Source organism: Protobothrops mucrosquamatus, unplaced genomic scaffold (assembly GCF_001527695.2).
Source record: "Protobothrops mucrosquamatus isolate PMUCROS unplaced genomic scaffold, P.Mucros_1.0 scaffold111, whole genome shotgun sequence".
Taxonomy (NCBI): Eukaryota; Metazoa; Chordata; class Lepidosauria; order Squamata; family Viperidae; genus Protobothrops; species Protobothrops mucrosquamatus.
In genome coordinates, this window is record NW_015386483.1 from 621,923 (window position 1) to 639,134 (window position 17,212).

The window sequence follows — 17,212 nt, forward strand, 5'->3', positions numbered from 1 at the left end:
ACCAACTGCATAATCAGCATTGACTCAATTGAAGGGGTGATGCTTCATTTGCAAAGAAAACAATGAATTGCTGAGATTAACTGGAACAAATGAAATGCTTTAGCCCAAAGGAGACTTATAGGAATGTTTCAGAAATGGAGATTACTTTGAAGGAGAATGGAAGAGCAATAGAGGGCACTGTTACCTGTTCCTCCCTTTAAAAATGTTGCCAGCCACCTCTGATGATGTTACAAGACCTATATCTTGGTCTGACTTCAATAGTAACAAAAGGCCTAATAGCAAATATTTGAAAATTACAAATGTATCTATAGTTGGTTTATATAAAAATAAAAAGATAGAACAAAGAATGGTAACCCTTTGGCCCAGCTTAGTAGGTTTAATATAGTTTTATGATATTATAGTTTCAAAAAAACTATACACTTTTATATTCAGCTTTATCAAAATTAATAAATTAGTAACATTGGTAACAATGTCTTTTTTCTGCAATCTTTAAAACTTTTTTAAAAACTACAGTCTCCTGCCTTTGTCCCAATTATTCAGTCCCATGACTGATTCTTTCTTTAAAATACCATTTTTTTTATAGCGCCAGATACTATCAGGAATAAGAAACCCAGACTCAACATCTGTAAAACAACTTTACAATGTTTGGAGAAAAGTAATCTGAGTCATAACTAGTCTGTGAGCTGTGGCTGAGAGAACTATAGGAACTTGGAAGCAAGCCTACAAAAAGTATTTCTATAAAATAAAGTCAAACTGAGAAAAGAGGTAAGGAATTAAAAGAAAAGTATCTCATGTGATAAAAAGCTGAATCCTTTCTTTTCTCAGATTTCTGGCTGAAATATTGTGTTACTTCTTCCACAATTCCATACACAGCAATTAGATTTTATGATTAATTACTAAAAGCTAAATGCTAGACATATCACAAAATTAAACATCATTTTATCCATTTCTATTATTTTGGATTTTGTGTTTTATACAAAGCACATTTATCTCACTGATAATCACAGCCCAACCATTTTCTGAGAACTGAAAAAAAAAATCTGCAATGGAGATAATATAGATTGTATTTCTATGACAGTCAAAAGCAATGCTGTGCAATTAAGAAAGATTCATTTTCATAAAAATGCCTGATTTTTATCATGCTGTAATTCAGCAGTTCCAAACTAAAGAAAAATTGTTTTCCAATCCATTTCTCATTAAACCCCTGTCAGTACTCAATTCTTTAGGTATTGTCAAATGACTAATTGATAAGGCTTATATCACTGAGGATACACCTTAGTGATTGCAAGTGAGAATAGGAATTTTCATCAAAAACAATTGGCGTATGTTTAGAACAATGTAATGTCATTCAAAATCTATTCAGCACTAATAATGGCCCACCAAAGGACTCAAGTGTTCCATAAGGCAAGAGCCTTTAATCTTTGGAAAATTTGGAAAGCTTGTTGAGGGCTTGCACACTGACTGCTGTGGTAAGATGCCATAGGCTATACATTGGGTTCAGCTCCGATGGAGTTCGAATTGTTTTGAAGCTAGGGTATGTCTTCTTTTCTGTGTGGTTCAGTGATCCCCTGACTGGAGAAGATTCCTGCCTCATTCCACTAATCTTTTCCTGAGGTTCAAAATCTATAAAGGAAATGCTCTCTTGAGAGCTCTATGGTTCCTCCTCAGTAGCCCAAATAAAACAAGCAAAAGAGAAAATGATCAGCTTACTCTCCATTTTCCATTCCCCTTAGCATCAGATTAGCCATAGTGCTAATTTTTCTCTTGTGCATAAGATTGCAGGAAGGATTTATGCAGGTTCAGAGTCTGCATCATGGGTGAGAGAAGGATCTGTCAGCCCTTGTTCTTAGCATTTAATGTCAACAGAAGAAAGAAGAATTATGAATTCCTTTCATAATTCCAAGATCTCTGGCAACTGCAGATAATGAACAGTAGGTAAAGGCTCTCCATCAGTAGTTCCCAACATTTTGGCATTACAGACCTGTTTTGTGGAAGACACATTTTCCACGGACATGGAAGGAAACCGAGATCCCTTGCATCAGGGTTCACACTCCAATTAGAATCTAGTGCCTGATTATATGAGGTGGAGCTGAGGCAGTGAAGCTAGCACTGCTCACCTCCAGCTGTATGGCCCAGTTCCTAATAGGCCACAGATTGGCACTGGTGGGTGGCCTGGGGATAGGGAACCCTGGCTCTAAGTGTCAACATGATTTAATATATGGTCTTAGATGTAGGCTATTAAATTTAAAATTCAGTTGAAAATGAAGACTCTTTTATCTAAGACTGATTAGCTGTTTTGTTCCCTCTAATCTCCTCAGTCCCAGGTCAAGTAATGCAGATAGATAGATAGATAGATAGATAGATAGATAGATAGATAGATAGATAGATAGATAGATAGATAGATAGATAGATAGATAGATAGATAGATAGATAGATAGATAGATAGATAGATAGATAGATAGATAGATAGATAGATAGATAGATAGGAAAATATCTTGGGAAGTTTTTGCTACTGCTTTGAAACATTGACATTTGCACAATGTCTTTTAGAATAACCCCCTTTCCTCTGTATGTTTTTAACAGTTGATCATTACCTATGCCAAATAACAGCATTTGATTACTCGTAAAAAGTGATTGAACTACTTATTAGGCGTATGTTAAAAAAATACATGCACACAAAATAAATATTTTTCCTATGAAATAAATGATAATAAATGATGCTTTTTAAAACTTTTAAAACTTCACAATTTTATTAATAGTCTAATTTATCAGCTATCCACCTATATAGCCACAAACATGCAGAAACAATGCTAAGATGATTTATCATTAATATAAGCTAATAAAACCATAGTATTAATTATGTATTAGTAACATCTGTATTTAACAAGCCTCCCCTTCCAGTACCATCAAAAGTACATGTCAATTATACCGTTTGGAAATCTCTGCAAGCTGCATCCTTGGATGTATGCAACTCTGGTGAGTCAGAGTAGGGGCCAGAATATTATCCTTTTCCAAACAGGGGAAGAGATGATTGACTGTGTGCTTTGAAATTAAAAAAAATGTTGGTGTGCATATGATATTAATAAGAAATTAAATGAAGCATTTTGAAAAAAAAGGGAAATAGATTTTCTTCCATCAAACTGCCTCTGACAAAGTGAAATGCTTCACATTCACATTTCAAGAAAAACTCATAATGGCAGATCACTGATGCTAAAGTTCCTTCAAATTAAGTTGTATTCTATCAGAATTTAGGAGGTGATATCTATGCCATCATCTTCTAAAAAGATGTGCAATCTTAACGGCAGAAAATTATGACTCATGGACAAATCTGAACTTAAGCTATTCTATTTGAAATGGGTTGTACTTTGGTAAATCTCAGTCCTTAAAGTCATAGTAAAAAGATGGATAACTATATTGGAAATGTTATAGCCTTATTTTTTATACTGGTAAAAGAAATGGAAAATATTACTGATGACCTGATAGTAAATAGATAATAGCAGTTGCTGGAGTTTGGGTTACTAAGTAAAGTCAGATCTTCCCAACAATTTTATAAATACCTATTGGTCAATCATCTGCAACTACAAAATTTCAAATCTTTGACAACTACAATGTTGGAATGTATAAACTCCTATTCTGTTTCTTCCACACCCAATTTTCACTGTTTATCCTTGTAGCTTTGAGGATCTTTTCTAGGCATGACAACAGACAACTTCCAGAGTGCTATTACAGAATTTGTTTCTGCAAAGAAATGCTATACCAAACAAGCAAATGTCTATGGAGATTCTCAGGTCATCCAGGTCATAGTTATCCCAAAGTTGTTTTTTCACGAGGTAACTGGACTTTCTTGTTTTTCTTTAAAGACGTTTTGCTTCTCATCCTAGAAGCTTCTTCAGCTCTGAGCATACAAACAAATCTTTCCTCATTCAGGCAAGTTTTGTTCCTTGAATGCACCTATCTTTTTCTAGATTAAGTTTCAGGTTTTTTCCCGTCTCATCAATCTTAGACTGTTTCCAGGCACTGATTCAAGAATTTCACAGTTACCCTGGGAATTGGGGGTGGAAATGAATAGTAGAATTGTATTTTAGCAACTCCTACCACAAGTCTTTTGATGTTTTCCACAATGTTTTCATATAAAATTGGATGGAGAAAACAATGAAGCTCTGAAGCATCTTTTATGTGCCTCCTATAGCCAATCTGACATTGCAGTCCCAAACAATAATAACAATCTTCTGAAAATGATACCAGTCACTCTATTTCAGAACTGTCAGAATTAAAAGTGAACTGTTTAAAATTATTTCAAGTGCTGACCATTGACTGGTCTTTATGCTTGTATAGTCATAGTCATTCTAATTATTATTATTACACTCTGCAAGAGGCAGTTTGGCGTAGTGTTTAAGGCACTAGGCTAGAAATTGGGAGATTGTGAGTTCTAGTCCTGCCTGTATGATTTTGGGTGATCAATCTCTCTCAGTTCCAGGAAGTAAGCATTTGCAAATCACTTCTGAAAATTTTCCAAGAAAACGGCAGAAACTAGTCCAGGCAATCACCAGGAGTTAATGCTGACTTGTAGGTTCTCCTTCCCTCACCAAATCTTTTAGATGGCCAGCTATGTAAGTGCTTACAACTATAATCCTTACTAATCTTTAGATAAACAGGCATTCATTTGCCTCTGCTTTCCTTGTTTCATAGATGAAACAAGGAAAAAATGAACAATGTGGCTGTTAGCTCTGACTTAAGGAGTGATTTATTTGTAGATATAGGGAGCGCTTTTGAAACCCGCTATCTCTTTATTCCTATATAAAATCTGTGGAATCAATTTAGCACGTGTAATGTAATGTGAGAAACTTGTTTACTAAGCTTTAGTATATAAATTAATGGAGGCAAATTTTAAACAAAAATGAAGATCACAGTTTATTGATTGACCTGTCTTGGTTCAAGTAGGTAGCTACAAGAGGAAGTAAAGAATTCTAAAGATTCTCATACAGGTATCGTGAGCTTTTATGCTAAATTTAAATTTTTAAGATAACTTTGCAACAGCATTTTATTTTGTTAATGGGAGAGTCTTTTTTTTGGGACTTCTCCTTTTTTACACATACATATACGCAGTCACTGCTTTGAAGTGTCATGCAAAATTAAAAATCTTATTTCCTAATTGCAAGTATTTATAGTGAAAAAAAATGGGTGGTGCAAAAAAGAACACCAAAAATCATTTAAAAATATTACTTTAAAGAAAAGCAATCTTTGATCTGGAACATAAAGAAGTATGCTGTAAATACACTTGTATAAAGTTCAGAATTCGCAAAAAATAGAGATCAACCCACACATAGTTTATTAAAAGATGGAAATGATTTAACATTCAGACTATTAAATATCATTAGCAGATTTGAAATTTTATTTTATTTTTTGTCACAAGCAGTACTTAGCAACTATACAAGCTGCCAGATTCATCTTTCCCTGAAAGTTACATTTGCTGTCCTTGAAACGAGAGCATGAGTGGAGCTCCCGGGACCCTAAGACAATTCTATCAATGGGAAGAAAGCAGGAGAGTTCTCAAGAATTTTACTGCCACCTTGTGGTCATCTAGCTTTCTACAGCCCAGATAAAGCATGCCTATTCTCTTCCTCCCTTGTGAAAAAGAATGAGTAGCCAATTGAATGACAGAAACAGTACCAGCAGCCATTGCACCTCTTCCTCTATCCTCCCTCTTTCTTTTCACTTCAGTTTCTAGGATGTGGTAACAAAATCCTAAGGGTGAAGCAAACAGATGCAGAAGAAGTATTATTTGCTGCCACCTCAAGGACATCCTTTTTTTTTTTTTTTAAATAGTCATTATATGATAAACTTCATTTTGCTGTTCTTCTCTATATTTATAACACAGCCCAGAAGGTATATTGAATAGAATAGAATATAATTCTTTATTGGCCAAGTCTGGTTGGACACACATGGAATTTGTCTCCGGTGCATAAGCTCTCATTGTACATACAAGTAATAGTGATAATCATAATCATAAATGATATGAAAATACATTCATCATAAATCATAAAATACAACACTTCATCATAAATCATAAGATGCAACACTTTGTGATAGTCATAGAATACTTGCTAAGCAACATAAATCATATTAGAATACTAAAAACAATATAAATTGTAAGATACAAGCAACAAAGTTATAGACATAAGATGATAGGTAATAGGAAAGGATAGGTAATAGGAAAGGTGAGGAGTATCATAGTAATGCAGCTTTACTAAGTAGTTTGACAGTGTTGTAGTAATTAGTTGTTAAGCAGAGTGACAGCATGGGGGGGGGGAACTGTCCTTATGTCTAGTTGTTCTGGTGTATAATGCTCTTTAGCAGGGGTCCCCAACCCCCACTGCATGGACCAGTACCAGGTCACAGCATGCCAGCAACTGGGCCGCACAAACAAGCAAAGCCCCATCCACAGGATGCAGGCAGTACATGAAACCACATCCCCTCCAGTCTGCGAAAAAACCTCTCCCCATGGAACCAGTCTCTGGTGCCCATAAGTTTGGGGACCTCTGCTCTATTGTGTTGTCTTGAGGGAAGAAGTTGAAACAGTTTATCTCCAGGATGTGAGGCATCTGTTTATATTTTCACAGCCCTCTTTCTTGCTCATGCAGTATACAGGTCCTTAGTGGAAGGCAAGCTGGTACCAATTGTTTTTTCTTCAGTTCTAACTATTTGTTGAAGTCTATGTCTGCCTTGTTTGTGACTGTTTCTGGGCCTCACAGATCTTACCCCTCATAGGTCAAATCTTTTAACATCCTTAGATGAGGTAAGGGACCTGGATAATCAGTTCTCCCTTGAAATACATAGGAATGAAGCCATTCAGAACTGTAAAGATTAGAACTAATATTTTGAAGTGTATCCAGAAATCAAATGGAAGTCTCTGCAGTCCCCAATGGGAGAATTCTCAGGTGGCATAGCGGCTTTCACTCACCAGCATAAGGCAGCTTTTGGTTTGGTTGACTTTATTACGATATAGAAAATTTGAGATTCCATCTAACAGATAAGTTATGCAAATAAAGAGGATCAGGATATCTGAACCTTTTTTAAAAAAAAGTTTGCTGCTTTCCCATCCTCCACCCCTCCTCCTCCTCCTCCTCCTTCTTTGTTGTCTTCAATATATCTCAGAAATACTGGCATCTAGATGTCTCACCAAAGGAGATATTTATAGGTCTGATATTTCACTATTTCACTATGATTTGAATATGTGTGTATGTCAGTATCATAATCGAAAAATACTTGCTATTCTGCAACATTTTCTTCTTCACTCCTTTTCTTCTTCAATTGTTATTATAGGGGAAAAAGAGGGGAATTCTTCTAAAAAAAACACTTTCCCTAAATGTCCAAGTTAAAAGCTATCACTGTAAAGTCATCTACAGTAACTGAAATTTAATAATAATAATAATAATAATAATAATAATAATAATAATAATAATAATAATAATAATAATAATAATAATAATAATAATAATAATAATAATAATAATAATAAAGTTGGAAGGGACCTTGGAGGTCATCTAGTCCAACCCCCTGCTCAGGCAGGTAACCCTACACCATTTTGGACAAATGGCTGTCCAGTTTCTTCTTAAAAACTTCCAGTGTTGGTGCATTCACCGCTTCTGGAGGCAGATTGTTGAAATAAGAGAAAACAGAAAAGTTTGAAGAAAATTGAATTTTAGGTTCCTTATCTATTTTCTCCTCCCTCAAGTCCCCTTCCTGCTTTTTTCTATAGCAGATACTAGCTTTTTTAAAAAAAATATTAAATCAATTCATTTTACAGGTGATGAAAACCTGTAAAATGTAACATGCAGAATGGAATGCCTAAATGATGAAAATTGCGAAGACAATACTTGTAGGAATGAGAATAGGAATGAAGATTGCAATTCAAAATATTTGTTATCATCATGAATGTAAAGAAGCTATGCGGCAATGGATGTTAAAAAACAAATGCCTCGTCATGGGGACTTTGGAGTTAAATATATGGCAATCTCTTCACAGAAGAATGTTTGTCTAGAAGAATACTGGCAGCCTTTCACATATATTCCCTAGGGTGAATAAACTGAGCTGCAGCAACACTGATTACTGGGTTTGTGAATTATAAGGGAAGAGCATTCCCTATCATCTGGATTAATTCTCTTTTGTATGGATATTGGCATGGCAGCTTTGGCTCCAAAAGCAATGCCTGAAGATATGTTGTCAGGTATCCAGGCAAACTATTTTTTTTCTTTTAAATTTATATTTTTGCATAAAGTACTTATTTTCTATTGGTTGAAGCATCCTATAGAAGACAAATGATGTGTTGAAAGATCTGTTCCTATAATTCCCATCTGACACTTAAGTCAGAACTTCCTTGCCAGAGCTCTGGAATCTTTCTCTTTTTAACACATATTGCCTATGACTATTTGGTCAAGAACAAAAAACATTATCCTATTGCTGCCAGACATCTGTATTTGTTTCTTTGCTGTAGAGCATTTGGGAAATGAGTAGAAATGAACAGAACATGACAAATCCAGGCCCATATATATGTCAAGTTAAATTCCAGAAAAGAAAGTTGTCTGGCAGCCTTAGAGCAACTATTGCAACACGACTGAGAATAAGCTACTTATGGCAGAGTTCCCCAACCTTTCCGGCTTGGCAGCCTGGAAGGACAGGGAACAGCAGGGAAATGTGCGCAAGCGCAGCTCCACGTGCACACGTAGAAATGGGTCCCATGCATCAATGGCATGCACGCTGGCATGCATGTGCATGCACAAACGGGCCACCGGCACCCGTATGATACTGGCAGCAGTACTAGCATCCCCCCATATGTGCAAATGGGGGCCTAGTGACTGTGTACGGTGCTACCGCAAGTGGGCGGGACTCACCAGCTATTCCCAGGGCCCAGTGGCCAACCGGGCCACGGACCATAGGTTGGGGATCCCTAACTTATGGACTTCAAGACTGAAGTTAGAATTCTGAAGGTTTCTTTTCATTTTCGTTTTGTTTTTTTTACAATTTTGCTGTTTAACTGATAGTTATGACCATCCTAAACTGAATCTTGAACACTCTATTCTCAGAGGTTATAAAATAATATGTGTTGCTTGCAGTTGCTTAGAACTGAGAGCAATTCTCTATCTGTCTTTAGTCTTCTACATTTACTGGTTTTGCTTGCTTGTTTCTATTTTTTTCTTCTGTACTTTGCAATCAGTGGTAAGTAATTTGTAACAGTGTCAGGTCTAGTCTAAACACTTTCTTGGCTTGTGAGCTTAATAAAGTGCTGGCAAGATTAGAATCCAACAGGTTTTCAGTTCTCTTGGCTAGACTCCCTCCTGTCTAAACCCCACCACTATTCTTTTGACTTCATTTCTAAAGTAGAAGTAGGGAAAAGGCGTAGAAAAGAATCTATCATTGATTGTTTAATGTGACTTTATACACATACCAAAGTTGCACTGCCACCCTTTCTTCCACCATAAACAATAGATGTTCCAGGCATAATCCTTGGCAGTGTAGAGGCTGGGAGGACTACTCACTACTACTACAAAGATGAGTTCTCCTATGCTTAAGCCTAGAAAATAAGTAGGAAACATCCTCAGCCACATAGCATGCAAAATATTGGAGAATCGCAGCCAATAGAGAAGTGGCAATAGTATTATGATGACCCCACTGTTAGCTGTGGAGAATAAGCATCACATTGATTGTTGGCAATACAGTTAGAAGAATAAGTCTGTGGAAATGCAGGCTGTCAGTGCTTGTCCATGGAAATGCCAATATCAGCAGAAGACAAGAATATATACATATTTGTGTATCTCAAAGGTGGAAAAGCTTCTACATGAGGAATTGTATTTGCAGTGGCATGCTGTGTTTTTGTGCCTGGGGCAATTCCACTTTTTCTTCTCTGCCTGCCAGTTATTTCAGCTGATATGGCAAGAATTTGTTCTTTACATATCATTTTGATGGGGACAGGATTAAGTGGCAAGCCTGGGTTTCAAATTTGACAGACTGGCTTTTATTTTGTTTCTAAGCCTTCTTAAAACAGGAGGGTTGACCAGTCTTTCTTAGATATCCAGTTTTTAGGAACTTGGGTGCTTTACCCTTAATTGCTATACCCTCCCACAAAATCTGGAAATTGCATCTCTATCCCTCTTTCTAATGCAGATCATGACTAGAAATTCTGGGGATAAACTGTCTATGGGTCAGAAGAAAGAATAAGTGTGTGTTTGTGTCACACTTGCTTTAGATTTATTTATGGCAGACCTCTTTACTGGTACAGGTTCAAATTAGTGTCCACCTGCCAATGTTACTCTCCAGAGTACCCCCCTACTGACACTCTGTATAGATTTGAAATTGGGATTATGACACAATGATCATGGTCAAATTTAATGTTAGAAAGACATCCATATGAAACTCTTTGAAATTGCCCCATAAGTGTCAGCATGAAAATACTGCTGCGATAAGCAAAATGATACCATGTTTTTGGTATCTGGATATTGGTGCAGTAGCATGTCACATAATAAAAAGAGCAATGAAGACAATGTTTTACTTCAACCTGTATTGCAATTTGTGCAATTTATGATTCTCCATTAATTTATTTCATACTAGGATTTTATTTCTACACTGACTAAATTGGGAGCAGCATTAAAGAATAAACAATAATTGGTTTTAATCAGGAATAGTGAATTTGTAAGGCAAAACAACAACACTGTAATTCCAATCAACTGTGGCTTTTACTGATTGTTATTCTCTTCCATTCATGGGGCTTAGACAGAGTTTTGAAACCAAGCCACGTGAACAGCTGTGATATATGTTGTCGCCTAGATATAATTTGGATATATTTTGCTCTTCCAGAAGTGACTGAGTCACAATTCTTGGCATTACTTCCCATGATGTAAAAGACCTTCACCATGATATATACTAGGTTGTATGTGTTGTATGTGTGAATGAAAAGTTTTGATACTACATTGGCCACTACATTTGGATTTTTCTGTCAGAGACATAGAGAAACTGAAGCCATTTCTTCCTTCCATGGGCATGGGTCAAAATAATCAAGATGGTGTGTGGTGACCCATACAACTGAAATCTATAACGCTTTCATTGTGCAGTTGTTCCTATAATCTTGACTTCTTTTACTTTCTCCTCATCCATGTATATATCTGCTTTCTTCTAAAGCTATGTCATAATAAAAATTAAAAAAGGAATACATGAAAATAAAAGATAGTATCTTTGAAAAAAAGAGCAAGATGTAATTTACATATTTTTAAGATTAAAAAATAAGCAAGTGATAAAATTGAAGCTTTCTTTAAAATTGAGATACAAAAAAAGTGAATTTTTGAAACCCCACTAATGCTGGTCTTTGTTCTGTCCTTCAATAATATTAAAACATACTGATTTCTGACAATCTAATTTTCTAGAATGTTATTTAATTAGTGTATGCTGGTTAGGTTTGTTTCATTGCTAATCTGTGGGTAGAGACTTTGTATACAGTATAGTTTTTCTACTATAATGGTGGCTACTTTAAAAAAAAGAAATCTAAATTTTTAAAATTTTATTGTGTTTTATTTCATTGTATTTAAAGGTGTCCCCCCCACACACTATTTACTGTAGTATGCATAGACTGACCCTGTTTTTGTCAATTATTTGACTTCTATGACTAAACACAGAAATATGATTTCTATACTGAACAACAACTTAAGGACAGGACTTCATCAACAGATTTTTGGAAAATCTGTCTCTAGCATTTAATCAATCAGTTATTAATGTTTTTAGTAGCCAGCCAGTTGGTCAGCCAGCCTGATCATTAGGTGCCATCAAGTCACAGGTGACTCCAAGTGACCACATACATTTTCTCCATGATGATCTATATCAGAGGTGTCAAACTCGCGACGTCACGTGATGTGTCACGAAGTATTGTGACTTTTTTCCATTGCCGGCAATGGGATGGTGCAGTTTTGCCATGACGCATCCAGCCTGCAGGGTGGCAGTTTGACACCCCTGATCTATATAAACCTGATCTTTCAAATCTTCCAACTATGCTCCCACCACCACCACTGTAATTAAGTCCATCCATCCATCCTGCTACCAGTCATCCTCTTTTCTTCCCTTCTATCTTTCATAGTGTTAGAACAATTTCCAAAAAACTGAGTTTTTCTATAATGGGTCTGAAGTAGGATAATTGGAGCCTGGTGAGAACTCTGGATTGCTTTATTCAATGATCCATCAGTTTGTTTTCTTGGCTGTCCATGGCTCAGGAGTCTCCCCTAACACGAAAGTTCAAAGGATCAATACTCTTCCTATCCTGCTTCTTCATAATACAATGTTCACTTTAATAAAGTGCTAATGTAGCTACTGACTGATTGCCTGAGAATTTTTGTATAGGATTATAGGAACTGTTTTCTTGGGGAAAGTAATGCCTAAAAATTAAGTAAAATAAAATGAAAGAAGATGATTAATCTTCCAGAGAAAAATATCTATTCATAATGGAGAGCATGGAAGAAGCAGGAAATAGCTATCCCCAAAATATGAAATACATCCTGCTCTGCTAACAGACTTTTATATCAGTTATATATTGAAAAATAAGCTCTTGATCTAATGTTAAAAGAGATGAAAGATTATGAGTTATTCCACAAGGGGCAACCTGAAGACTATTCCTTGCAGGAAGTAATTTTTGACATTAGATCTCAAAGGATGGATGGCCTCTGTTTTCCCAGAACAGCTTGGGAAAACATCATCTGTTCACATTTCCATGCTGCAAAAGTTGCAGCAAATACCTTTGAATGGAGCAAAGTATACATTACTTCTTTCAAATTCTTAACTAGCATTGGGTTAAATAAGGAAAACAGGAAAATATTTGGGGCTTTTTTGAAAAAAGAAGAAGCACATCACCACTGAAAACTACAACCATTCATTTGATTTCTTTCCAAAAAGAGAAAAGACACATCTTTCCTCATTGTTTGAGGAATGACCATCTTTTTTCTTCATGTTTTGATTGTACATAGAAGTCATCCCCTATGAAGTGATTTTCTTGGCTATGCAATTACTCCAGGAAAGGAAATAAAGAAAAACTGAACAAATGATTTAACTGATTGAAAAGTTTTGAAACTTGTGTTTATTCCAGACAAAATAATCTGTATGTGGTCTTTGTTCAAGGAAACCAAAACACTACTTTTGCAGGAAGTTTCAAAGTGACCCCACTAGAATTGTGATGCTGACAAATTGTATTTTTCCCTGATCCTTGTTATAAAATTTTGAGAAAAGTTAAACAATGCCAGAAACATGGGGGGGGGGGAGATATTGTTGTGAGATCCCCAGAGAAATAGCTAAATTGTTTCACTGCATTCTCAAAATTAATGTTCAAGTATTCAGTGAGCCTTTCAAACTCCCCTGGAAATATTTAATCAATTAACTAGAACAATGCAGTGACTAACAGAGCTGGCATAGGCCATTATACCACCTGAGGAAAAGTTGAAATGGCATGAACTCCACTTCAAGCAGAGAGGTCAATGTGACACACACATTGCTCGTATTTACATCCTTCATTATATAGTTTGACCAAATAGATTTGGAGATACAGATTAGTGCTGCTTTCCTAGAACTGGCTTCGTGACGCAGTCTTATCACTTTGCCTCTTAATCCAATGATCCCTGCTGAATCATAATTATAATCATAACAGTCACAATTTTTCCAAGTGGTGGCATAAGATTTGCAGAAGAATCCCATGAATTTCTAAAAAAAAATAATGTTCACTGAGACATTCCTCCTTCTGCTTCTCTTTGTCTCGTAAACTTATTGTAGAATGGAAAGTAGTTTCATATGTTTTCTATCTCAAAATTGTGGGAAACTAGAATAATAATTTGGGGTTAAACATACAACCTAATTGCAGAAAAATAACAGGGCAGAGAACTAGAAACTGCAAACAAAACAAAACAAAACTTCTAGAACTGAAAGATGCTATCGTTGGTCTTACATCCTAGCATTAAAGAGAAATGTAACACAGTAAATGTAAAATAAAAAGAAGACTACATTTTTTCATGTTTCCTGCTCTCTCATAAGTCAGAATTGTGACCTAGACTCACATCAATGCAGACAAGTTCCTTTAACTTATTCTTGCCATTTATAAAATAATTACCTGCTTCCACGGTATGTATTTATTATTTTACCAAAGGAAATAATACTGCCAAAAGTCTAAAGTTATTTTGCTATGACATTTAATTGTTCTGTATATCAGAAAATGTTGGCCTTCCGGGATAAAAGTATGGCAAGAGGAGCTACATCTATTTCATTGTAAGACAACATTAATAAAATCTTGCAAGTCTGAAAGTACAAAGTTCCTATAACCACTTTAACTACTAGACCAATTATGGTGGTTCTTCCTAAGTTTCCTTCTTAGAACATTAAATGATTGTGAGCCCCTGCCTCTCTTGTCAGATGGTTTCCTAGGCAGCATCTCCCCTTCCCTTTCCCCTTATCCATGGAGTCTAGGATCTTTCACCTCCTACCTCTGGCCACGCCTCCTTCTCCTCGAACCTCCCATCTCCACCCATTGCCTCCAGCATTCCTCCTCGGCTGGCCCTCCCCCGTCCATTCTCTCTGGTCAATAGGCCCCTTGCCCTTTACCCCATGCCTTTTGGCCCAGCCCATTTGCCAAGGCCCCCTTTGTCCTAGGCCTTTGGCTGCATTGGACAGTTAGCTGCTAGCCAATTGGATGGGTGGCAGGCAGAAGCCATGGTGCTGCAAGGCGGCAGCATGCAATTGCTGATAGGTAATTGCAGGGGCTTTGGGGGGGGGTGCGGCTTCTGCCGTTGAATTGGGGGCATGGGGGCCTGTCGGGGTGCTAGTTGGTTATCCCCCAAAGATTCCCTAACTTTAAAATAGCTCTTGGATGGTGGCAGTTACTCAGCACGAGGGGCTCAGGATAAAGATTTGCCAGCAATGCTAACTCCCAAGAATGAGGGCTCAGAGCCAGCTACAAGCATGGGAGGGAGTGAGGGGAAAAGAAAGGAAATCAAACCTGATTGACAGGGAGCATAGTAACCCTGCTCCTACTCCACAGAGGGCAGATCCCCATCATTCCAGGCCTGGCAGGAGTCTTCCTGCCCCACCATTGCAGACAAAGGGGGGCTCCAGTAAGGAGGAAGAGGAAGACAAGCTCAGCAAGTGGAGTGGGGATCCTCCCCAAAACAAATGTGCTTCGTGGGTAACCTCCCAACACAACAGAAGTGGCCAAAACCTGCTGCAACCACCCAGCAGACAGGTGGGAGGGAATAAAAACCGAACAGCCCAAATAGGCTGCCAATCTTCAAAATAAATGCTCATGAGAACGAAAACCTTGGACAAGGAAGTGTGCGGCCAGGCAGGCATCTTGCTTGGCTGGTGGCTTCAGGTGGGGGGAAGGGGGCAGCTTCACCCCCCAAAAAAAGTTGAAACAGAACAGTGTCTCACGATGGTTTTCTTCCCCACTTCCGTCTAGCAGTTTAAATATGTAAAGACCACAAAAGAATTTTTTTTCTTTCTGGCTGTCTTTCATTTTAATTCAAAAGGGAGGAACGGGAGGATTCAAATGGGGGGGGGGGTTGGTTTGTCATAATTTGCTACTATCCTGGCAGCTCGAAAGTATACAAATGTGAGTAGATAAAGGGAAGATAACAGTGTTCCATGTACCTTAGAGTATAATCCTGCTGGCCACATGACCATGGAAATGTCTTCAAACAATGCTGGCTCCCTATTACTTTCCCACCAAAGTGGTATCTATTTATCTACTCACATCTGCATACTTTCGAACTGCCAGGACAGTAGCAAATTTCTTTTGTTAATACCAGTAGCATTTTCAGTTTCTGAGACAGTTGGGATACTAGAACAACACATTAAGTCCTTTAAATAAAAAAAAACTCTACTATTAATTTTTATGGATATTTGTTATCAAAGGATGGCCTGGAGGATGGCCTGGAGGATGGCCTGGAGGATCCTGGCTCTGGCCCCGTTCCAGCCGATGGAGGACTTGGTGTGGCCGAGACTGAAAATCCTTTTTCCCCCCCCTTCTTCTTTCTTGATCTCCCACAGCCGGACTTATGATTTAATCGATGTACCCTAGGACGGTCCTATTGGCCCTGCGCGATTCACCCCTCGCGCAGGCCTGGCCCAACAAGATCTCAAGGGCCCACCTTGAGGATGGGGTTTGGAACCCCGAGAGGTGGCATGCTGCGNCCCATGTAGAGAGCATTACAGTAGTCCAGGCGGGAGGTGACAAGAGCATGAGTGACTGTGTGTAAGGCGTCCCGGTCCAGAAAAGGCCGCAACTGGTGAATCAGGCGAACCTGATAAAACGCCCCCCTGGTCACGGCCGACAGATGGTCATCCAAGGTCAGCCGTGAATCCAGGAGGACTCCCAAGTTGCGCGCCCTCTGCCTGCCTGCCTGCATGCCTTCCTCGGGGACTCCTGGGCGCCCGCCCTGCACCATCAGCAAACCAGGCCGGCTACTCAGCCATCCGCCGCGCCCCACGCTCGCCACTTTCACAGGCAGCGGCAGGCACTGCCCCGCCATAACCACCTCCACCGCCGCCTGTCCCACGCAGCCCCGTTGTGTGAAGCAGGCCCCGTGGCTCCCATTGCACCATCCGCACACACCGATGGTGCAGCGCTTGAAATCGCCGCCCGAGCCGGATGCCAGTGGGGGTCGGCGGGAGGGTGCGGACGGCAGGCAGGCCCAGGCAGCAGCAGGCGTTGCGGCCCAGGTGCTCCCCGGCGGCCACATAGGGTGGGGGGTTGGAGGAGGAGGGAGGTATTAGTACGGTCAGTGGGAGAGGCAGATATGGCGGGAGCAGAGGACCATATCAGGTTAGGGGAGCACGCACACGCTATTTACAAGCTTGTGGGTGCTCCGGTCCTCAGGCCCTTACTCGGTCTCCAGGAGACTTAGATCCCCCGGCCCGGGACTACCGGCTGTTGTTATGTAATGCCAGGTCCGTGGTAAATAAGGCCCCCCTCATACAAGATCTTATTTTAGAGGGGGGTGTGGACCTGGCGGGTATTACTGAGACCTGGCTGGGCGTCGAGGGAGGAGTCCCTCTTGTAGACATCTGCCCGCCGGGTTTTCAGGCATTCCATCAGCCGAGGACCCGGGGTAGGGGCGGGGGGGTAGCGGTCATTATAAGGGAGAGCCTTCGTCCTAGGGAGACCACTGTGCCTCAGATAGACGGTGTGGAGTCCCTCCTT